This window comes from Phoca vitulina, unplaced genomic scaffold (assembly GCF_004348235.1).
Source record: "Phoca vitulina isolate PV1807 unplaced genomic scaffold, GSC_HSeal_1.0 scaffold1, whole genome shotgun sequence".
Lineage (NCBI taxonomy): Eukaryota > Metazoa > Chordata > Mammalia > Carnivora > Phocidae > Phoca > Phoca vitulina.
The window spans coordinates 20875997-20899529 of NW_022589704.1; the positions used below are offsets into that span (position 1 = coordinate 20875997).

The 23533-nt window shown below is 45.3% G+C and overlaps 1 protein-coding gene across 1 annotated transcript in view; it reads left to right on the plus strand.

The window, feature by feature from the left end:
- MARCHF4 (membrane associated ring-CH-type finger 4) overlaps nucleotides 1-23533 on the plus strand; it is a 110269-nt gene that overhangs the window by 3283 nt on the left and 83453 nt on the right. The window lies entirely within an intron of this gene.

A 23533-nucleotide genomic window follows, 5' to 3' on the forward strand; every position in this document is an offset into this window, starting at 1 on the left:
TCAGCGGTATGTTTTAGTCAGCGAGGAAGAAATGGGGAGAGATTCTAGGTCCAAGAAGACTCTACAGTTTGGTAAGACACTTCTTGGCGGACTTACGTTTTTTTTCCTAGGTTGAAAGCAAATAGGTAAGTGGGTTGAGAGTGAGTTTAAGAGATATGGAGAAGGAAGTAAGGAATCTTGTCATATCTACTCCCCTTCTCAGGCCTGAAGCACATCAACTTAGAATATCCCTTAAACCCTCCCCATCCAGGACAGGGGTTGCCAAGTACAATCATGGACCAGTCTTCCTAAGTTTGAAGGTCCTCCCTTCCCTGTTCATTCAGATTTTCACAGATAGACTCACCCCAGCCCTTCCAGCTCCACTTCCAATCTAGTGTCTGCTAGAGGCTGGAGATAGTATGTGGACATTTCCCAAGAGTCATGAATTATGGCGACACTTCCCACAGAATCCCAGATAGAAAAGTCTCATCTGAAAAATCTGATCTAGTTAGTGATGCTGGAGAAGGAACATTAAATTGCACCTTGGTCAGAGTTCTGTGGTCGCATCAGCTACTTTTTCAGTAGCTTCCCAGAAGTGGAAGGAAGACTTCTGGGTGCTTCCTGAACAAGTGGGAGAACAGTAGATGCCATGCCGGTGATCCTGAGGGGGCTCTGGCTCTTGCTGAAGGCTTGTTTTGTGAGAGACAGACTTAGCTGATATTTTCATTCATTTTATCTTTGCTCTGAATGGGCAACATGCTTCAGGGACAGATGATGACCGGGGCCACAGCCTGGGCATTATGAGAGGAGGTGACATAGATCTCAGTGTGCATAAATGTTTTTGAGGGGCTAAGGGCTGGGTTCCTCCTTCTTATGACTAGGCTTACTGAAGTCCCAAATGAAGTCCTGCCCAGAGTTGAGGACTCTTGTTAGGTGAGGCAGTCCAGGGCACCTGCTCAGTGCCCTTTTTCCAGACCTTGTCTCCACTTCCATTCATGGGCACAAGGTGGGATGGCTTGGCTGAGAGCAAGAGTGAGGCCTCATTTTGGGATGCTCCTGGTCAGCCTTTTGCCCCAATCAGGAGCCTCATCTTTTCCAAAAGAAAGAATTACTTAGCTTCCAAATTTCTTAAGCTTTTTTTTTCCCATATGGGCTGGCTTAGGTCTGCATGTCACAGGGGCTGCTGGGAGTGTGGCTTCTGGCAGAAACACCCTTGTCTCTAGAAAACAGCAGGACTTGGAGCCTGTTCTGGATGGTATTTCACTGTGTGAACTTCTTCAAATCACTTTATGCCTCTGGGCCCCTTTTCCAACTTCTGTGGTTTAGAGGCACCTTTTTCTGTCCTCCTTTTTTTCCTTATAAGTGTGTTGGGAGGGTTCAGTAGATAATGAGCCTGAAAACATCTTGAAAGGGATTAAAATATAATGGCAGGTATTTTGATCATGAAAAAGCAGTACTTTGTTGAAAAGAAGAAGAAGAAAAGGATCAGTAGGAATATTGTGAAATACCTGCACGTGATATGGGGTCTGGGCAGAGGTTAGGAGCTTTCATTTCTTGTTCATTATTTCTATGGTGTGTCATAAATAAAGCACTGAATAAAAAAGCTAACACCAATAAAGGAATGGGCTCTATTATTATGTGGAAGGAATAGGGGCATCGTGTTGGCATTAAGACTGGATTAAGTCAAGCACTTCCTGCATATGATGATTCTATTTGGGGGTTTGTATTATTCGTGCAGGAGCCAGGAGATTTTAATGAGATTGTGCTATAGTAGTGATAAGAGAAGCATGTGTTGGATATGAACATATTTTTCCCTCTTTTTACTCAATTTTCTTCACAGGATTTCAGTGAGGAAGGGGGACAAAGGGGAGATGGGGAAACCCTCTAGAGTAGGAAGAGACAGAGAGACAGAAAGAAAGTGAAAAGCTGAGATATCAGTATCCTATTTTCTGTTCAGGGAGCCAGCTGTCCAGCAATCCTGCACATGTGGCTCTGAAGGGAGAGCAGTCTGCAATCTCAGCAACTGAATGTCTTGGTCTTTTCTTTGCCCAAACAAAGGAATCAAACAGCTCCCTAGTCATTTGCCTGCTGCTCCAGGGGCTAAAAGACTGCCCCAAATGAAGATCTGATCTCTTCCTGACAAGGGCTTCTATGTGGTAAGGGGCCACTGGAGGGTCCAACTAGTTCCAGGTTTGCATGTCTGTAATGGTCTTTACATTCATTCATTCATGCATGCATTTACTTTAAAAATGTTTTCTGGGCACCTACAGTGTGCCAGATGCTGTTCCAGGCACTGAGTATCCAGGAGTGAACAAAACGGGTGAGACCTCTGCTGTCCTGAAGCTGACATTTCTAGTAGAGATGCAGAAACAGACCAGTCAACTAGTAGACAAATAAAGCGATTTCAGATGGTATTGAGGACCATGATGAAAGTCAAACAGTATAATGAGTTAGACAAGAATGAAAGGGAGGTTTTGGGAAAGATGCAACTACATTAGAAAAAGTGATCAGGGACAGCCTTCCCAAGAATGTGCCATCTGAGCTGGCCCCTACGTGATGAGAAGGACCCCCTGATACATTGGCCTGGGGGAAAAGCATTCCAGGTGGAGGAAATAGCAGGTTCAAAGACCTAAGTGTGAACAAGCTTAGCATGTTTGAGAAACAGAAGAGAGGACAGGAGAAGGCAGACGGATGGTGTGTGAATAAATGCTTGGAGAGCCAACTTGGCTCCATGCTGGAAAGCTGACTGAGTAGCCACTCCCCTCCTCTCAGCCATTCATCCAGGTTGGACAGGGGTCAAGGATCCATGGAAGTGTGGGACAAGAGCCCAGTTGGCAGCTCTTGACCCTCTATTTCTGGCTGAAGCTGCACTGGTTCACTTCGATGGACCATAGTGGGTAAGCTGAGGTCTCTGAAACCAGATGGCCCCAGTTCGAGGCCTGGACAAGTAGCATGCCCCTCCATGCTTCAGGTTCTTCCTTTGTAAGACAGGGATAATAATGATAGACCCCAACTGATGGTCATTCTGAGCAACAGATCAGTCAACACAGTTAGAGCCATGCTGTCACAGTGTTTTGCTGTTATTATCTCAGAGGGCAAGACAGTGCTCCCTCTGCCTCATTTAAAAGGAACAGTGGGCCCCAGCTCCCAGTCTAGTCCCTGGCAGGACTGCTGTGATTGTGGTCTGGTGGTGGTAGTAGATTGCTTCTTGTGCACTCACAATCCTCTAGGCGCAGAGTGCGGCTCCTCTGTTTCCATCATCAAAGGTCTTTATTAAGTAAGTGCCTCCCTAGGCCTGCTGCTCTGCCGAGCAGAGTCTGGAGACGCAGGGCTGATGTGGCCCTGCCCTCTGGGAGTTTCACAATCTAACCCAGACATCAGAGAGACTGATAGAGATCAAGAACTCACAAACAGTGGGTCGCAGGTGAATTATAGTAATATTGGATACAAGAAAGAGATGTGTGCTTAAAAGCAGCAGTGTGTGGGGTGCCTTTTCAGAGAGACAAGTGGGGGGAATGTGCTACCTTTTCCCCAATTAGTCAGAGAAGGCTTCTCTGTTGCTGCTGAAGACCAAGTGAGAAGCAATGGATGTAGGCTGAGTTTAGACAGCTGGAAGCAGAAGAGCTGTGAGACACATGGACACCTCGACAAAGAGGTGAAACCATCTCCTAGGCAGGGTCAGCTGTGGAGCACCTAGAGATGGGTTCAAGAATGAAATCCACCATGGCAGTGGTGGTGGTGGTGGGGCACCTGTTTTGGACCAAATGGAAAAGAAGAAATGAATTTGGAAGAGATGAACAGGCTTGGTTTACCTCCCTTATTCTTCCTGGTGTTTGCTTCCATGGAGCTCCACGTTCAGAAGGGGCAAGAGTAGTGTGAAATATTTTAGTCAGTGTTTTGGGTCCTGGGAGGGTAAGAGAAGAGCTTTGCAGTGCTCGGGAAAACCTGGAGAGCCCAAGATGCAATGAGAACCCTGGGAATGGAGATCAAGTAGAGCATTTTAGGAGAGACCATACAGTGTATTATTTTTCTTAGCACTATGGTTCAATTTTACATTTGTGTGTGTGTGTGTGTGTGTGTGTGTGTGTGTGTGTGTGATCATTTAATTAATATCAGTCTCCACGAAGAATGGACCCATCTCTAACATTTATGGACTCTAGAACAAAAGTATAGATAGAGGCTCACATACCATAAGCCAAAATACCTAAAAGTAATAAATCCAGATAACTGTTAAATAAAATGAATTTTATCCTCCTATCCTGGCAAATAAAATGTCAAAACAACCTGGAAGACAGGTTTGAATTTAGAATTATTGGATTCCTTAGAATTCTGTGCTAGCCATATGGGGGTATCCAGCCCTTGGTCTACAAGCCACTTTGATTTTCTTTCCACTGCTGGCTACATCTGGCAGCAGGATGAGCCTTTGTCACACACACACGTGGACATTCCAGCTGGCTTGCTCAAGCTCTGTCCATACAACCCCTAAACAGCTGTCCCTTGCCCCTCTTCCTTTGAGCCCAAGGAAGAGAAACCTTGAATGTTCTGAGAGCAGGCTCATGTCTCAATACAGAGGAATTCTGGGGTCCCAGGTAATCAGAGCATGTTCTAGAAGAGAGGCATAGCTCCTAGACCTCACAGATTTCCTATGGGAAGGGTACAGGTGAAGAAGGGCCAGAGTGGAGCCTTCTTCAGCAAGGGACCCTCTTGTCTGGGTCTAAGGAAGGTATGCAAAGGGATTATAAGATCCCTAGAAGCAGCAACTTGTGTGTTCGCTCATCATTGGGTCATCAGCTCCCAATCTGGTGCCTGGCACCTGTTTCATACTCTGTAAGTTTTTGTTGAATGAATGATCCTCTAGAGCTCATCCAGTGGACAGCTCCACAGGTAGGGGGCTGGGGAGAAGAGACTATAAGGAAGAAAAACACTTGCCGGTATCAACTGCTGAAAATGTGCTGTGCAGAAGGGGCAGACCTGTTCTGTGGGATCACAAAGGGCAGTACTTTGGCCAACTTTGGTTTTGATAGTAGAAAGAAATTTCTATCAAAGCTGTCCCAAGATATGATAGTCTGCCTTAGAAAGGGGGCTCAAACGGGTGACTGGAGCTAATGACCCTCAAGATCCTTTCTGAGCTTGAAAGTTGGGGTTCATTACAAGGAGATTGCTTGAGGGTCCAGAGACATTTTTAATCTAAGTGTAAAGAGATGAACTTGCATCCCTTTTCAATTCAAGGGGTCATCTCGTCCCAGTATCTAATCTTAGTGTGTGCAATAGATGGCATGTACAAATGTGTCTTCAGCAGAAATCACAAAGAATAATCTCTGTCCTGTGTTCACAGAAATCCTAAGTTGTTCGCAATCATCAATTTACACCAGGCACATACTAAAGTAGGAAAGCAGCATGTCATGAACAATAAGCAACAGATACTACTGTGGACCTAAGAACGTCCCAGAAAAGGGGAAGCCCAGTTACCCCCCAACCCAGAGTCATGAGCAGGTGTTGTCATGTTCCCCTCTTGGGTTTTCCACTGTGGTTTTTCCATTTCTACTTTGGTCAGTCCTGGTCCTGTTTAAACGGAAAGCTGCAAGGACCCTGTGCTCTCATTCTTTATTGGGAAGTGATGTAAGGATGTTCAACCTCCACCATCAGGTCCTTGGCTACTTTCCAGATTTAGCCATCTATTTTTTACGCACACATACATGCACATGCATGCACAGGAATAAGGCATTGAGTGCACCTGTCTCACTTTGACAGAATTAAGGATTGGAGGAAGAGAGGCACCTTCTGTCTTGACAGTTGTGGAGTGATTCTCACCTCGATTGTCTGTAGATCCTCTACACAGTGTTCACTTTGGAGTCATCCTTCCTCACTTGTCAGCCTGTGTCTGGTTGTGGTGGGCTGGCTAATTTATTGGGTGTGGCTTCTAGCTGAAGCCCCCATATAGAGAAGTACTTAATAAAGCTGGTAGGGCAGGAGTAAAATACGGATTTCTAAAGAGCCTGGGAGGAGAAAGGCCAGATACTAGGATTCTCTCTCCCCTCCCCTCCACCACCGCTCTCCTCTTTTCCAGCTGGTGTGTCGGAGAAGCCCAGCTGTGGCCTGTAAGTTGGGGGAGGGGGAGCAAGTTGAGGGGGGAGGGGCTACTCAAAGGAGTGTGGGAATGAGCGAGCTGCTTCTTGTTTGCTGGGAAGGAAGCCAAGTTGGAAGTGAGCCTGGATGTAAAGGAGCTGGCAAGTGAATACTGTGTGGCCTGAGCTGCACACCATCCCCCTACCGAGATGTATCATATGTAAGATAGAGTCTATGTGTGCGTATTGCATAGAGTACACATTTGATACCTCCCTCTGCGTATGTTAAAAGTAAAGATGGGGTGCACGTGGGACTGACTGCCTCATAACAAAATAGGCAAAATTGATTTAGTTACAATTTGAGTTCTAGGTAAATGCAAACTATCAGCAAAAAAGAGGATCCACAAATAGAGGCTCTGTCGAACTCCATGATTCAAGCCCCCGTCTTGGGTCTAGTTCATTGCCCGCGTGAGGATTTCTTCAGGGGTCCTGTTCAGAGATGTTGAGGTGGACAGATCAAATTAATTTCCTTCTTTATGGAAAGGTCACTTTGGATGTGGTTGAAGTCAATCAACATCAATTTCTCCAAAAGAAGCCTCTTGAAGCCACCCTAGTGGCTAGCATATGACTCTGCATACAGTAGGGGCTCAAAATTTGTTGATCCCTTGGTTTCCTTCTTGGCACATGTTCATTCCAGACTAATAGTGCTATCTGTGGTCCCTGGTAGATGGTATATTTGGTACACATGGTAGATGGTATATTTGTGTGTGTGTGTGTACATGTGCACATATGTGTATGTGTCAGTATACAAATTAAAATGCCAAGCAAGAGGGATATGGATGCTCCCTTGAGACCCCCCTCCGCCCCATCCAACCTCCTTTTCAGATTCTATAATAACAAATAGTGATGATTCTTATCCTAGCAATCATAGTGATTGTTGTCCTGGCTTGAGTCCACTTGGCCAGGAGCAGACCTGTTCTTGTTCTCTTGCTGAATGATGGGAGGAACACAGGCTTTGAAGTCAGAAAGACATGAATTTAAATCCCAATTTGGGCCCTTCCCAGCTGGGTGACCTTGGGCAAGTTACTTAATCTCCCTAGACCTTGATTTCATTGTCTACAAAACAAGAATAAAATATTCAGCTTGAACACTTACCATAAGTGGTGGACATGCTGTATTAAAGTTCTAGGCACACAGCAAGCTGTTCATTAAATGGGAGTGATAATTACCCCCATTCTGTCAATGTGACTCAGAGACCTGGAGTAGGGTTCCCAGATCATGCTGCTGCCTTTCCTACTACTCTCTGTTACTACAGCCTTAAAAAATCAGGTGCTCTAAGTAAGGCTGTGCTTTGACCACAGTAAACCCCAGCTGTTTTTGTGCCTGACATCAGAGGTGCGCATTCAGATCCAGTGTGTCTGTTTAGCTGACTTTCTGCCTCTGTATTGCCTGATTCAGTTCAACCTCCCTGCTCTCCTGCCCAGGTCTCTCACCCCCAACATAGTTGTCTTTATGTATCTCCATCACCGCTATGTTCCTGACAGATCTTTATTAAGCAGCACTCTCTTCTTGGCAGGAACTGTGCAGAAAGACACTTTCCTAGATTCTGAGTCCCTAGAGGCCAGGGGCAGGCTATGCACACAGAGGAGCATGTAGGGGAAGTGGCAGAAGAAATGATTGCCCAACATGTGACAGCAAGGTGTTTGCATTCAGGGTCATCCCTAGACTAGTGTTTCTTGAAAGCCTGGGATGAGATGGATACCGCAGACAGACACCATGTTAAATAATGTTGATCATCAAGTGAGGAACGCTGTTCTCTTTTCAGTTTGTTCTCATGCCTTATGATTATGTCTAGGGGAAAATCTCACTGGAGTGATAATATGTCTTTAACACCTTTTTAACACTTGTCAATTTCCTTTGTAAACAAAGAGAAGGCATCAGGCTCAGAGTCTTTGGACATCCAGTAATATCTAGCTATAATTTGTTAGTCTTGTTTTATTTGCAGTTGTATGTATCTATTCTTTTATTAATAGATTATTTTTTAAAGCAGGTTTAGGTTTGAAGCAAAACTGGACTGAAAGTACAGAGTTCTCATATACTCACTTGTGGCCAACCCTCCACCCCAACCTCATCCTGCACCAGAGTAGTGATTTGTTACAATGGATGAACCAACACTGACACATCATTATCACCCAAAGTCCATAGTTTACATTGGGGTTCACTCTTGGTGTTATATGTTTGAAGGGTTTTGACAAATGGATAATGGCATGTGTCTACCATATATGGTATTATTATTGTTTCATGGCTTTAAAAGTTCCCTGTGCTCCACCATTTATCCTTTTGCTCCCACCCCCTAACTCCTGGCGATATAGCCTGGCCTCTGCCAGAATGTCATATAGTTGGAATCATGCAGTATGTAGCCTTTTCAGACTAGCTTCTTTTTTTTTTTTTTTAAGATTATTTATTTATTTATTTGAGAGAGAGAATGAGAGAGAGAGAGAGAGAGCACATGAGAGGGTGGAGGGTCAGAGGGAGAAGCAGACTCCCCGCCGAGCAGGGAGCCCGATGCGGGACTCGATCCCGGGACTCCAGGATCACGACCTGAGCCGAAGGCAGTCACTTAACCAACTGAGCCACCCAGGCGCCCTAGACTAGCTTCTTTCACTGGTAATATGCACTTACAGTTCCTCTGTGTCTTTTTGTACCTCGATAGCGCATTTCTTTTTAGCACTGAATAATATTCTATCATATAGACACAGCTTGTCTATTCCTACTTTGGTAAATGACATCAGTTTTTTATTTATGGTAGTGACAAAAGTCTCCTTTAGAAATACATTTATTGAAGTAAAAATGTAAGACATTTCAAGAAAAATGTTAAGTATCAAGTAAATAATAGGATAGATAGTACATGCATACCTTGAAAGTGTACGTGACTGAAGTTTGGGTGACATTGACCTGAGCCGCATACTTTATAATAGTTCTGAAATGTTTGTGGATTCCAAGAAGTGCCTCCGGGGGGGGAAATGCTGAGTCCTAGGCCATGGCCCCGGGGTAGTGCCCTGAAATCTGCATTTTCAACCACTGGCTTTGACAGTTCTAATGCAGGTGATTCAGGAAGACTGTGTATTAGGCAACAGTTTGGAGAGGCAACCAAAGTGGGGAAGAAGAGATGCCTCCCCCAGACCTGAGGACATACAAGCAACAGGCAGGTGGGCACTGGAGGTGGAGAGAGGATACAGGACCATGTGACTAAGAAGGAAGTGACATGTGTCACTCAGGGGAGAGACAGGAAGTGATACCTCTTGCATCTCTCTCTTGAAGCCACCCAGTGATCTGAGAGCTATAAGTTTCAAACAGGATAGCTGCAAGATGGAAAAAGCTAACCAACACAGGGCTGTAACATGAGGGAGATGCAAACTTTGATTATATTAAGATGCTGAGACTTGGAGGTTTGTCTGTTGCCCAGCTAATGTTAATTTCCCCGGCTAATACAACCATTAATTCTCACTCCTGAATTATGTTCAGAGAGTATTCTTGAGCAAAGTCAAATCAGGGGCCTCACTGGGGAAGCCCCAGAGTCCCAAGGCAAGGCAACAGAAAGTACACAGCTTGCTGTCCCATAGCTCACTGAGTACCCACAATGACATGCATCAGCTCACAAATGACACATTGCTTTTACCTACAGCTCATTGGCTGAATCTAGAATGGCTCTACCTAATAGCAGTAGGGATGGAGAGTGTCATCCTCCTGGGTGCCTGGAAAGAGAGGAAACTCAGGTATGGTGAGCTCTAGACGTCTCTCCCTCAACAGTATTAGTACCTCTCTCTTAGGGTTGTGAGAAAGGTAAATGAGAGAACACATATTGAGCATGTAGAAACTGCCTGACCCACAGTGAGCACTCAGTAAATACGAGTGGTTTTGTTACTATCTCCTCAGTTATAAAAGGAGGAGGTTGTCCTCAGAAATATCCAAGCCCCTTCTAGTTCTGCTATCCTCTTCATGCCATATCATGTGGAGGAGCAGCACCTGGGGCCGGCATACCAACTCCCTCCACCAACAGCAGTCTCCCTAGAAGAATGAACTTAGAACTGGACCTTAAAGACCAAATCAAGGAAAGAATATGGAAAATAGGGCAATGAAGACTGTTCCAGGCATAAGAACAATGGAAGCAAAGAATCAAAGATGCTTTTGCAGAAAGTTAGCACAGTGGATAAGAACATGGGTCCTACATAGCCAAGCAGAACTGCTTTCAAATCCCAGTGTTGCTGTGTAGTAGTGGTATGATATTGGGACAATCATTTACAGACCCAGAATCTTCATTTTTCTCTACTATAGAATGGGAATGATAATAACAGTATCTGTCTCAGAGGTTGCTGTGAGGTTCAAATGATAGAACACATGCAAAACTCTTGGCATAGTGTGGAATGCAAACATAAGGATAAATTTGCAGATGTCCAATAAACATTAGCTCTTAATGTTGTTATCTGACCTTACTCACTTCTTCAAATTTTCTTTGAGAATTTCTGCCTTGGTGTGTGTGTGACTGTGACTGCTGATCTCAGGCGGCGCTGCCAAGACATCTTCAGGTTAGATGAAACTAAATATACCCAAGCGCTGCTGGTAGACTAAGTGAAAATTATCACACAGATATACATACTTTTTTTTTAATGTGTATGAAAGCCACTGTGATGAACAAAATCAAAAGCATCCCTCACTTTAGTGTAGCATCTTGTCAGTAAGTATATTCTCAATCAACAAATACTCAAGGTACTAGTCAAGTCACTTGAGTGTTTGTGAAAGTGACACATTAAAAGGGAGCTAAATCAAGGGACATTCTACAGAACAACTAGCCAGTACTTTCCAAAAGTGTCAAGGCCACAGAGAATGAAGAACAATGAGGGAAATGTCCCAGATTAGAGGAGTCTAAGAAGATATGACAACTACATACAATGAGTGATCTGAATTGAATTCTGCACCGAGTAAAGGACATTAGTGGGACAGTTGGTGACACTTGAATAAGGTGTGTAAACTAGTTAACAGTATCGTATCAACGTTAAGCTCCTGGTTTTGGTCACTGGTCTGTAAGATGTTAACCTTTGCGGAAGTTGGCTGAAGGGTCAATGGGAACTCTTTGTGCCATTTTTACAAGTTTTTAAATGAATCTGAGATTGCTGCAAAATTAAAAGTTAAAAAATAAAAATAATTTCAATGGGTGTAGTTACTTCTACATGGAAAAATTGGGAATTACTAGTACAGAAAAAAGGCCATGATTTTGACAGTTTAAAAACCTCATTTAGAACTTGGGCTCTAGAACTTCCTAGCTGTGGGCTTTGGGCAAATCATTTAAATCCTTTGAACTTAAGTGTCTTTTGTCTGTACCATGGAGCAAATAAAAAATACTTCATAGGGGCGCCTGGGTGGCTCAGTCGTTAAGCTTCTGCCTTCAGCTCAGGTCATGATCCCAGCATCCTGGGATCGAGCCCTGCATCGGGCTCCCTGCTCGGCAGGAAGCCTCCTTCTCCCTCTCCCACTCCCGCTGCTTGTATTCCCTCTCTCGCTGTCTCTTTCTCTGTCAAATAAATAAATAAAATCTTTAAAAAAAAATACTTCATAGCATCATTGCAAGAATTTGAGTAGACAACACCTACTGCAGTGCATGAAGGGGCTCCCCATAAACATGAACTCTCTGTCTGGGTGCTCCTTCCACCTCTATCCAGGGAGGATGATAAACATGCCTCGCACATTTCCCTGGGTATAAGTGCTATGTGCTAAGTGCTTCAAGATTGACAAGGTGACACCTGAGGAGTGAAAGTTTTGAGTGGGCAATAAAGTTTTCCCAATATGGGATCTTAGGCATATAAACAGAGTTAATAATCATCAGCAGAAATAGCACTGGCCATTATGCAGTGGTACTTTAACAGTTTTTAACCTGACACCCCAAAAGGAGTGCCTTGGCACATTGAGTGAGTGTGGGTTGTCTATTTTGATACATCCTGTGGCGATCCCTCTGGGAGCCGCAGAATTAAGCCTCCATGGAACAATGTGCTACTTGAGAAAGAAAAGCTTTCTAGTACTGGGGCTCTGAATTCTCCAACATGTTTAGAAAACAGCTGTCCAAACCAGGCAGCTGCCCGTGAATGAGGGCTAGTGTCCGTGAGAGTGCAAAGGTGTCCTCTCCTGTTGGGTGCATGTTTGTGGGAGTGAGCGAGAATGCTGAAGGGGTAAGGGAGTGGGGGTGTGTGTGTGCACAGGGAATACGACTATTGAATTCAGAAGAAAAAAGCATTTGAGAGTGTTGGTCCTTTCACTGCTCCAGCCTTTTGCACACCTTTGTTCCAGACAGAGCCTGGAGGGTCTAGTCTTTGCAAAATCAGTACTGATGTTTTACATAATGCTTGTCGCCTTGTTTCTTGCTTTGGACACCCATTAAGTGTTTGCTAGAAAAAAAAATCAGTTTGGGGCTTTGGAGGAGTATATGATACGATTTCGAAGGTTCTTCCTCCCCCCCCCAAAAACACATAGAGGTTCTTCATGATTTAAATTAATTTTCATCTTCCCTGTGAATGTAAAGGAAGTAAAAAAGTGTTTATTTGACATGCTAGCTGGAATGTGCTTCCAAACAATCCAGTGACTGTAGATGATACAAGACTGATCATGTGTTTAAAAGTGCTGAAATTGGGTGATGGGTTTATTGTACTATTTTATCTACTTAAAAAATGTTTTATTACATTATATTTTATGTGTACTTATATATTTTATAATTATATATATTTTATATATTTTTCTCTACTTTTATATGTGGTTGAAATTGTACATAATAAAAAGGTAGGACATATTTTTGCTATAAAAAGACAGTTATTAAATAGGTTTCACAAAAGGGGAGGTGGAGCTAGCTGAGGGTGGATGAGATAGCTTTGGGCACAATAATGCTGGGGACCTGAGTCAAAGACAGAACATGAGGATGTCTCACCAGGCACTTCATTAATCTTGCTCAATGAGGGGAATACATTTGATGACCTCTTAAGGGATCTTCCATCCCCAAAGGTCATGATTTAAAGATGAAAATGTCCTGTCGTCCATTTCCTTCCTGGTCTACTTGGTCTGATGGCAGCAAAAGGATCAGTGTGACCATTGACTCAGCACAACTGGGTGCCAGGCCCTGGGAATGAGGAGGCAGGATGGGGAGCTCAGAATCTAGTGTGAGAAGCAACCCCAAGACAACATGATGGGTTCCTCGAACCAGGATTGCATCCAAGGTGCTGAAGGACCACACTGGAGGGGTGACTAGTGAAGCCTGAGAAAATGGGACAAAGATTGCCAGAGAAGCTAATCTTTGAGTGGACAAGTCGGGCTGAGAAGGAGGAATTCTCCCAGGGAAAGTGTGTGCCAAAGTACAGCAATACAAGATCTACCTCATTCTCCTCATTAGAAACATATTCCTTTCCACTTGGCCTAATCCTCTCTCCCTCTCATTGCTTTTCAAATTGCCCTGCTATATTTTAAGACCCAGGATAGCTTTCCTCGGAGAGCTGGGTGGATTAAAGTGTGGGCAGGGTGCAGAGAGGGGAGGGGTGGGTTTACTCCTCTCCAGCAATTACTCTCAACGCTAGCTTCTCTGGGCTGGGTTCTAATGGCCTTTCTGTAATAAGAGCCTCATGGTCTGGCTGTGCTTGGGAGCCACCTGCCTGGGAATAGTAACGCCACAGAAACTTGCATGGTTAATTGAACTGAGTTTTTATATGGAAGCTTCAGGAGAGTCTGGAAGGACCCTTGGGGTTCAGGAGCTTCCTTAGCCTCCAATACATGCTGAGGCACTAGCTCATATTCCTGTGGTAAGGAGGGAAGAGCAGACGTTATTTTTCTCATTTTTAGAAGTGAGAAACCAGGATCCAGAGAGGTGAAGTGTTGTGTTCCTATTTTCAGACTGGGAAATACCAGTCAATACTTTACAGGAGAAAGTCATTCATCCTTCCCCCACTCTCTTTCAGCCATAAAAATATTCGTTCATTCACTTCCTAACACACTCCTATATTGTAGTGAAGTGTTAATTTACCAGAACATTTGGAGAATGGAAGAGACTAGGGAGGGAGAATGGGCAGGAATAGGGTCAGCTGATGGTTAATTTCATTTTCTAGTTCATTCAGGGATAACCCTGTGATTTATGTTATAGCTTTTATTGTTGAGAATCTTTACAAAACGTAAGTCCACCTTGCAGTGAGTTTGAACATTTCCCAAATATCTTTTATGTTGAAGGATTATTGTTTAACACTAGGCTCTGTGGTTATAGAAGGCAAAGGGAATGGAGTTCTAGCTTCACAGACCACAGATACCTTGCGGAAGTTGGTGAGTGGATTTTATTTAAACTGTGATATCAACTTGTTTCATCTTCCTCCCACAACAGGGGAGTGAAATTTCTAGTTCCTTCATTCAGCAAATATTTATTGAGCAGCTGCTTTATGCCAGAACTGTGCTAAGGGTTCTAGATATGCTAGTGAACTGGAACCTGGCTCTTGTCCTCCAGGAGCTTTGCCGTCTCATAACTGCAGTTGGGGTGATAACAAGGCAGGATGGTAAGCTGATAGTTGTGCTGAGTGCAATGGCGGGCAGGCTTGAGGATCAGGGAGGCCTTCTCGCAAGAGGAGATATCTGTGCTGGACCTGAGGTTGGCCAAGATAAGAGAGTGGGAGGGCATTTCAGGCAGAAGTAGGAGCTTTTCCAAAAAACTTGGAGGGAAGAAAGGAGCGTCACCCCCAGGAGGAATGGAAAAGCCCACTGTGCTTCAAGACACAAGCATTCACTCATCCTCCTTTCTTTACATCATCTGGGAAATCAAGTTGGCTGCCTCCCTAGGGTGTCAACTGTGGAAGCTGTGAGTCTTGCTCGGCTTGGGGCTTCATCTGTGTGGCCTAGTCCAGCTGGCTTCTGCCTCGCTTGGCCCCCTTGAGGAAGGGGACACAGGGGTCCATTGTGGGTGGTCACCATGGTAACCAGTATCTCAGGTGGCTGGGGAGGGCAGCCGATTGACAAAGGGGGTGTAGAAGCCCCAAAACTGCAAACATGTGGAGGTCTGTGTTTCACTGAGGTTTGTAAATAGTGTCTCATTCAAGGCCCAGGTTAGCTCTCTCTAACCTAAAGGCCATTTTCTGGCCAAAGAGTCCAAAAAAAAAAAAAAAAAAAAAGTCATCAATATAGCACTGACCCCATTGTGTTTCCAGACCTTCATCTTCTCCAGCTCTCCCATCTCTCTGTGCTTGCTCCCATCTGTGGAGATCAGGGAGACACAACAATGGTACTACGTTTGCCTCTCTTTTTTCCTTGTTAAATTATCATTCCTCAGTTGCCATCAGCATTATTGCTACCTACCTTCATGCTAGAAAATGTTAACAGGTTTTGTTGCTTATAGAAGAGTATGTTGGGAGAATGGGATGTCCCTTTATTTTTGAGATCAAGGGAATCAAGGTCCAAAGAAGTTACGTGATGTTTCTGTGCTACTGTTATGCACACACCCTGGACTAGGCATAGATGATACAGCCACGAACCAAACAGACAAGGCCTCAACTGTCATGGAGCTTACAGTCTACAGGTGAAGTCTGGTGGCATTCTGGCCCCAGGTCATGCTAGTGTCCTGGTAGGCCATGGCCATCCTGGGCAAACTGCTCTAGCTTCTTGGCACAGTTCTGTTTGTAGCTCTTGCTTTCCCTCTCCTGGATAATGCTAGTTTCTTGATCAAATTTCTAGTCCCTTTCCCACTGCACTTCTGCTTCAAATATGCACAAGAGGTCCTTTTTCTACCCTTGATGATGTCTGGCATGAAGCAGAACTACCAGTGGTAGCAGCGATATCTGTGTTATGCCTGTTGTTGCTCTATAAACTCTCCAGACTCTGAGCAAATAATTAAGGGGTAGGACAGAACTTCAGCTCTAGTTACACTCCAGAAATGTAATAGAGTCTTCCAGGACAAAACTATGGAATAGAGATTACCGTCCCTTGCTCTTCTTATGGATGAAGAGGCTGACTCAGAAGGGTCCTAACTGCATTGGTTTGTAGGGCTGGACTTTAGATTCTGGGCTCCTGGCTCCTAGTCCAGTGCTCTTTTTTTTTTTTTTTTTTTTTTAAGATTTATTTATTTATTTGAGAGATAGAGAGAGCATGAACGTGCAAGCAAGGAAGGGGCAGAGCGAGACGGAGAGAGAATCTCAAGCAGACTCCTCACTGAGGGCAGAGCCTGATGTGGCGCTCGATCTTAGGACCCTGAGATCATGACCTGAGCCTACATCAAGAGTCAGACGCTTAACTGACTGAGCCACCCAGGCGCCCCTCCAGTGCTCTTTCTACTATTTAATTAAAAATAATTAAATTCAGTAGTTATTTGTTAAGTACCAATGATGTGCCAATCATGGTGCTAACCCTAGGAATACGGAGAAATAAACATGGCTCCTTCTGTCAGGGACCTTTCAGTCTTGTCAGACTGAAGTATGTGAGGGAACTGTCATAAAATTAATGGTGGAGAGATGTTCTAGTTACAGCATGGGCAGAAAAGAGGGAAGGGTCAACTCTGCTCAAATGAATCAGAGGCAGGCAGCCTCATAGACAAGAACCTCCAGCCGGTGCTAAGAGAATGGGCAAGAGTTCACCAGAGTTCAACCTGGCACTTGCAAAGGTGAGCTGGTGTGGCATGTGAAAGGGATACACGTGAGGAGTGTCAGGAGACAAGACGGTGAGGACCAGAAGTCCTTGAGCATGTCCAGTGTGTTGCCTCCACTAAAGCTACTACTTTCAGTAAGGAGGCAAAGAAACATCCAGACCACACCCTGACTCTACAAAAAAGAGTTCTGAGCAGTTGCTCTCCTGCTTCTTACTGACACGGAAAAAAGCTAAATGCCTTTGGTTTGGTGACAAGCAAAGACTGTTGGGATTTGGACCTAACCAATCCTTCCAGCCTCCAGCCTCCAGCCTCAGCACCTTGACGTCCCATCAGCCACTCCAGCCAATCCCCACTGCCTGCCATTTTCCATTCTCCAAACACACCCCTTGGCTCTCTGCCTTTTGGTTTCCATTCAAAGGCTTTGTTTCACTTGCAACCTCTTTCCTTTCTGCCTTCACCACCAGCCCGAACCCTAACCACCTCCTCACCTGTCACCCTCACCTGTCACCTTCTCCATGAGGACTCCCTCCTACATTGCATCTCATCCTGGCTGTGCTCCCATAGATGCACTCACCACAGGCTGCCTGCCCTGTTATCACCATTGACCTTCATTTCCTTTCCCCAGTGGAAGGTGAGCTCAAGAGAGCTGCTGCCACGCGTATAGCTCACTGTTGTATCACTCGCTGTGCCTAGCAGGCTCAAAAAGGCAATGTCATTAACAGAACCCAAGTCCATTAGGTACTTACATACTTTCATGGATCTACTCAAGAAAAGCATTTTTTTTTTCTAACCAACATTTTCTGCTTTCTGCTAATGTGGGTGCTATGGACTGAATTGTTGCCCTCCCCTCCAATTCACATGTTGAAGCCCAACCCTCTATGTGATGATATGTGGAGATAGGGTAAGAGGGCGGGTAAGAGGGTTAGGGGAGGTCATGAGGGTAGGGCTGCCATGATGGGATTAGTGTCCTCACAGGAAGACACACCAGAGAATTGTTGGCTCTACCTCCACCATGTGCAGACACAGCAGGAAGGTGGCTGTCTGCCAGTCAGGGTTCTCTCACCAGAACCCAACCATGCAGGCACCCCAATCTTGGCCTTCTAGCTTCCAGAACTGTGAGAAATAAATATCTGTTGTTTACGCCACCAGTCTATGATATTTTGTTATGGCAGCTGAGCAGACTAATACCGTGGGGGAGGGGATCTATGAAGCATGTTTTTAACCATATCTCAGTGGCTGGCACCTCACCCTCCCTGCCATTCCTTCAACACAGTCATTACTGCTTCTAAGACTGGGAATCTGTCAGTGAGCAGTCAGACATGCCCTTGCCCATAAGGAACCTACCTTCTTTTATTTATTTATTTATTTATTTATTTTTTAATTGTATTATGTTATGTTAGTCCCATACAATACATCATTAGTTTTTGATGTGGTGATCCACGATCCATTGTTTTCGTATAACACCCAGTGCTCCATGCAGTACGTGCCCTCCTTAATACCCATCACCGGGCTAACCAATCCCTCCTCCCCCCTTCCCTCTAAAACGCTGTTTGTTTCTTAGAGTCCATAGTCTCTCATGGTTCATTTCTCCCTCCAATTCCCCCCTGCTCATTTTTCCCTTCCTTCTTCTAGTGTCCTCCATGCTATTCCTTATGTTCCACAAATAAGTGAAACCATATGATAATTGACTTTCTCTGCTTGACTTATTTCACTTAGCATAATCTCTTCCAGTCCCATCCATGTTGATGTAAAAGTTGGGTATTCATCCTTTCTGATGGCTGAGTAATATTCCATTGTATATATGGACTACATCTTCTTTATCCATTCATCTGTTGAAGGGCATCTCGGCTCTTTCCACAGTTTGGCTATTGCGGACATTGCTGCTGTGAACATTGGGGTGCATATGGCCCTTCTTTTCACTACATCTGTGTCTTTGGGTAAATACCCAGGAGTGCAATTGCTGGGTCATAGGGTAGCTCTATTTTTAATTTTTTGAGGCACCTCCACACTGTTTTCCAAAGTGGCTGTACCAACTTGCATTCCCACCAACAGTGTAAGAGGGTTCCCCTTTCTCCACAACCTCTCCAACATTTGTTGTTTCTTTCCCTGTCCATTTTTGCCATTCTAACTGGTGTAAGGTCGTATCTCAATGTGGTTTTGATCTGAATTAAGGAACCTACCTTCTTGCTGTCAGAGGCAGAAACCCGAGGATGCCACACAGGTGGACTCGAGGGACATTCAGCAAACAACTGATGTATAGTCTTCAGGGATTTCAAGATCCTGGAAGAGGAGAAAGATTGAGGGACTGTTGCTGATGGCAGGAGACCAGAAATAAATAATGTTAAATGAGGTGTGGGAGCCTGGAACCCAAACCAAACATGGCTCTTGGGAAAACTGGTGAAGTTTGAGTGGGGTCTTTCATTTAGTGATAGTATTTAGCATAATTTCTGATTCTCATGGTTGTATGGTGAATGCATACGATGTCAGTATTGGGAGACGCATGAGGAGGGATATACAGAAACTACCATTTTTGCAACTTTTCTGTAAGTCTGAAAGTACTTGAAAATAAAAAGTTAAAGAAAAAAAGGAAACCTGAGCATAACCCTCAATTCCTCTCTTTTCTCCTGCCCTTTCTCCATCATGGGCATTTTTCTTTTTTTCTCTTTTTAAGCAGGCTCCATGCTGGGCATGGAGCCCAATGTGGGGTGACCCTGAGTCTCAAATTCTTGAACTCATGACCCTGAGCTCAAGATCTGAGCCAAAATCAAGAGTCGGATGCTTAACGGACTGAGCCACCCAGGCATCCCTTCATGGGCATTTTTCAACCAACATATTCTTCCATTGCTTTTACTCCTGTTCTTTTTTTTTAAAGATTTTATTTCTTTATTTGTCAGAAAGAGAGGGCACATAAGCAGGGGGAGCAGCAGGCAGAGGGAGAAGCAGACTCCCCACTAAGCAAGGAGCCTGTTACAGAACCTGATTCCAGGACCCTGGGATCATGACCTGAGCCAAAGGCAGACACTTAAACAACTGACCCACCCAGGCGTCCCCTTTTACTTCTAAATATCTTTCCAATCCATCCAATTCTCTGGGCCTGGACTGCCACCACCTCAGTCTGAGCTGCCTGCTTCTCTCTCCCTGATTCTTAAATCTCTGCTTTCACTCCTGTTTACTCCATGTCTGTTCTCTACAGAATTGCAGTGATTCTTCACCCACATGGGCTTCACACTCAGGACCACATCCCAGCTCCTTGACCTACTTTATAAGGCCAACCAGCCTCTACCTACCTCTCCAGATTCTTTTGTTGCCTACCCTTACCTCCCATCTTTCTTATCTTTCCTAGAGATACTGACCTTCTTTCCGGTTCAAAGGAGCTCCCATGCTCTTTTTATCCCATGCAAACCCCCATTCCTTCTGCTCAGGAAGCTCTCTGCCCCCTCACATATGCACTTCTCCTCTCACCTAATTAGTATCTCCCACCCTTCAGAAGTCCCTACTTCCTCTGTGGGTTGGGCACTCCTCCCATAAGCTATGTGGATCCTGCACTCACCCTGGTGATCACAGCACCCACCCCACTACACTGTCATTGCTCCTATATTCCTCCCTAGACTGTAATCCCAATGAGGGCGGGTATTGTGTCTACTTGGGTCCTATTGCTTCCCAGCAACTTGCACAGAGGTCAACACACTGAGAACACTCAATGGATTTTTACTGAATAGATAAACCAACATTTCTAAGCATTAACTTTATGCATCAAAACCCTACTTCCAAGCTATGTGTGTTCATGAGGGGGTGGTGGGTACCAAAGAAACAGATCTTACCTTTGATGGGGTGTGTGTGTGTATGAATTCATAACCATCTCCTGAGCTTTCCTGGTGTAATCTGACACCAGCCCCCATACGCAGAGGGCAGGCAGAGACTGAGGAAAGAGGCAAGCCACCCCAGGTGATAGGTGGCAATTTTAATACTAGCAAAGGGAACTTACATATGAGGCTTGTCTTGGGTGGCAGGAAGGTGAATGGATCCCTGCACCTGTCTTCCAAGTCTTAAAAGCTTATAAAGGGTCCTTAACTGGGCTCAGCTGGGTATACTGTGCAGGTGTTTTCAACACCACCTCACTATCTCAAGGCTCCGGCTTTGGAGCAGCCTCTGGGAGCAGGGAAAGCAAGGTGGAACCCACATTTCAGCAGCTTGCAGGTCAATGGACGGTCATATCTTTTTGATCACATTTCCCAACTGGGTGGTGTGTGTGTGTGTCTAGAGTGTGTGGGGTAAAATCAGTTCTGAATGTTACTTGACATAGGGTGGCCAACCATTCCAGCTTCCCAGAGGACTGATGAATTTCCCACAGTGCGGGACTTTAGTGCTGAACCTGGAATAGTCCCAGTTGGGCCCGGACCATTGGTCACCCTACAACAATGCTCCAATGAACTGCACCGTAGACTGCTACATCCAGGGACAACACCTCAGATACTCAGTGTCTGTTTACCGTATGTCAAGAAGCACTTGTTGATTGACTGATAGGTGCCTGTTTTCACACTCTAGGAGAAAGCAGCCATCAGCTGTTTGCCAGGCTGCCTAGAGTCAAGGGGGTGTGATCTCTGAGACCCTCCTATTAGATCTTACACAGGGCAGGAGGGAGAGCTTAAGTTAGATCTCTAGCACAGAGCTTCTCAGACTTTAAAATACGTATGAAACGCAGGGAGTCCCTGCTGAGCTGCAGCATCTGATTCCGCATGTCTGGGCTAGACCCTGATGTTCTGCATTTCTAGAGGTTCGCAGGTCAATGCTGATACTTCTCCTCCACAGAGCACCCTTTGAGTGCAAGGGACTCCGTGGTTCTCAGTGTTAGCTGGCATATTAGAATTATCTGGGGGGACGCTACAGATGCCCAGTCACAAACCCAGACTAATTAAGTCAGTCCGTAGGGTGGGAACAGCCATCAGTATTTTTAACTCTTCCCGGGTGATTCCAATATGCAGACAGGGTTGCAAATCCCAGGGGGCGGGGCAGGAAAGAGAGAAAAATACTGCTGATGATAAGGGCTGATTGATTGGTCCAGATGGGCTAGGCCGTGCTGTCAAGCGATTTATTGGAAGTGGAGTCAGAAATCTAAAAGAGGGAGCTTATTTTGGAAAGCCTAGAGGCAAGATTCCTTAAAAAAAACAGGGCATGACGGTTTGTGTTCTTTGGCCGTTTAGCTGGAAATCAACAACATTCCTTGAACCCCCTGGGGTGATGGAGCCCAGTGCAAAACCGTGGGGAGAAGGGGCCCTGCTCTGAAAGCAGCTGATAGGAGAGGGCAGAGGTCTTCTGAAACCCACACCAACAGGTTTCACAGACGAATCATCTACGCTGGTCTTCCGACTATTCAGAATGTCTCTTCTTTCCTTGCTTGTTGATGTCCCCTAGCAGCTGTTCCAAACATTGCCCATTCTCATCAAGCTGCCCACCTCATTCTGAGCAGATGAACTTGTCTCCTACTTTCCTGAGAAATGTGGGGTCAGCCATTCACATTCCATCATCTCCCCACTTCCACCGGTCATCATTCCCCCTTCCCTTCTGCAAACGTCCATCTTTACCTCGTGTCTCCCCTCCCTCCTATGTGCCTCCTTCCCAAGATGATGACCCCGGTGCCCTTTGTTCCAGCTCATCCCATCTTCCATCTGCCCTGGGGCTCCGGATCATCCACTGCCACTGCATGCACATACATGCTCTCAGACATTCCAATCACGTCCTCTTCGCTGGCCCTGCTCGTGGGCACGCAGGCGTGCTAAGGTCTTCAACATCCCCGGAAGGTGTAGTGCTCTTTCATCCCCTCATGTGCACTTCTGTTGTGCAGTCTGGTTTCCTCTCCACCATTGACTGAAAATGTTCCTTGGAAGGTCCCTGATGACCTAATTCTAAAACCCAGTGGCCTCTTAGAAGCTCTCCTTTCACGGTTCCTCTGCCCGTTAGACATCCTCAACTCTTCCTTCCTTGCTCTCCTGGGTCTGTCTTTGTTAATGTTTGTGTGCAGTGCCCATGAGCACTGGCCGCTCACTACCTCCCACCCTGCTTCTGGTGAAGACTTGTCCACACTGCCGGCCCTCCCCTGCAGGTGTGGGTCATGAAGTCAACTGCCTGACTGCATTATAGCCAGCATTCTCTCCCATCCCCCACCCTCTGCCCTCCCATGAAATACACCAGAATAGGATAGGATGAAGTTCCGAGTACATTCCATGTAGGAAGGGTAAGTATTGTTAAATGTATATTTTTGCTGCAGATTAGTTTAAAAAAAAAAAAAGTTGAGAAGCTTCTGTTCTACTTTGTCTTTCTGTACTGCCAAACCGGGAAGTGAAAACGACATTCCCACACCTCTGCAACATTTCTGAAATCACAGTAAGACCATCTTCTGCGAACTGAGCCCTCCTGCCAAATTCCCTATACTGCTGATGGTTTCTCCAGGGTTCCCATGCCACATCCTGCATCCTACGACTTCTCCCTCTCCTCCTCCCTCCGTGCACACCTCCATGTGCACTGAATCAGTCACCAGGGCCCACTCGGAAGACTTCAGCATCCACCCCCCTCCCCTGCATTTCCCCTGGCTTCCACTGCACTTAGAGATCTTTCTGTTCAGACCCATAGACTTCTAAGTACTTTCCCCACCTCCCGTTTTAGGAAGCCCCCCAGTTCAGTTACCATCCTGAACTGTCATTTGTGAGCTGTATGAGCTCAGGCATGTTGTTTGACATTTCGGAGTTGTGGTGTCATTACCTACCTGCAAAGTGGGAATATTTAATATTTTTCTCACAGGGCTGTTTTCAGGATTCATTGAAAGATATATAAAGAGTATATATAGGGG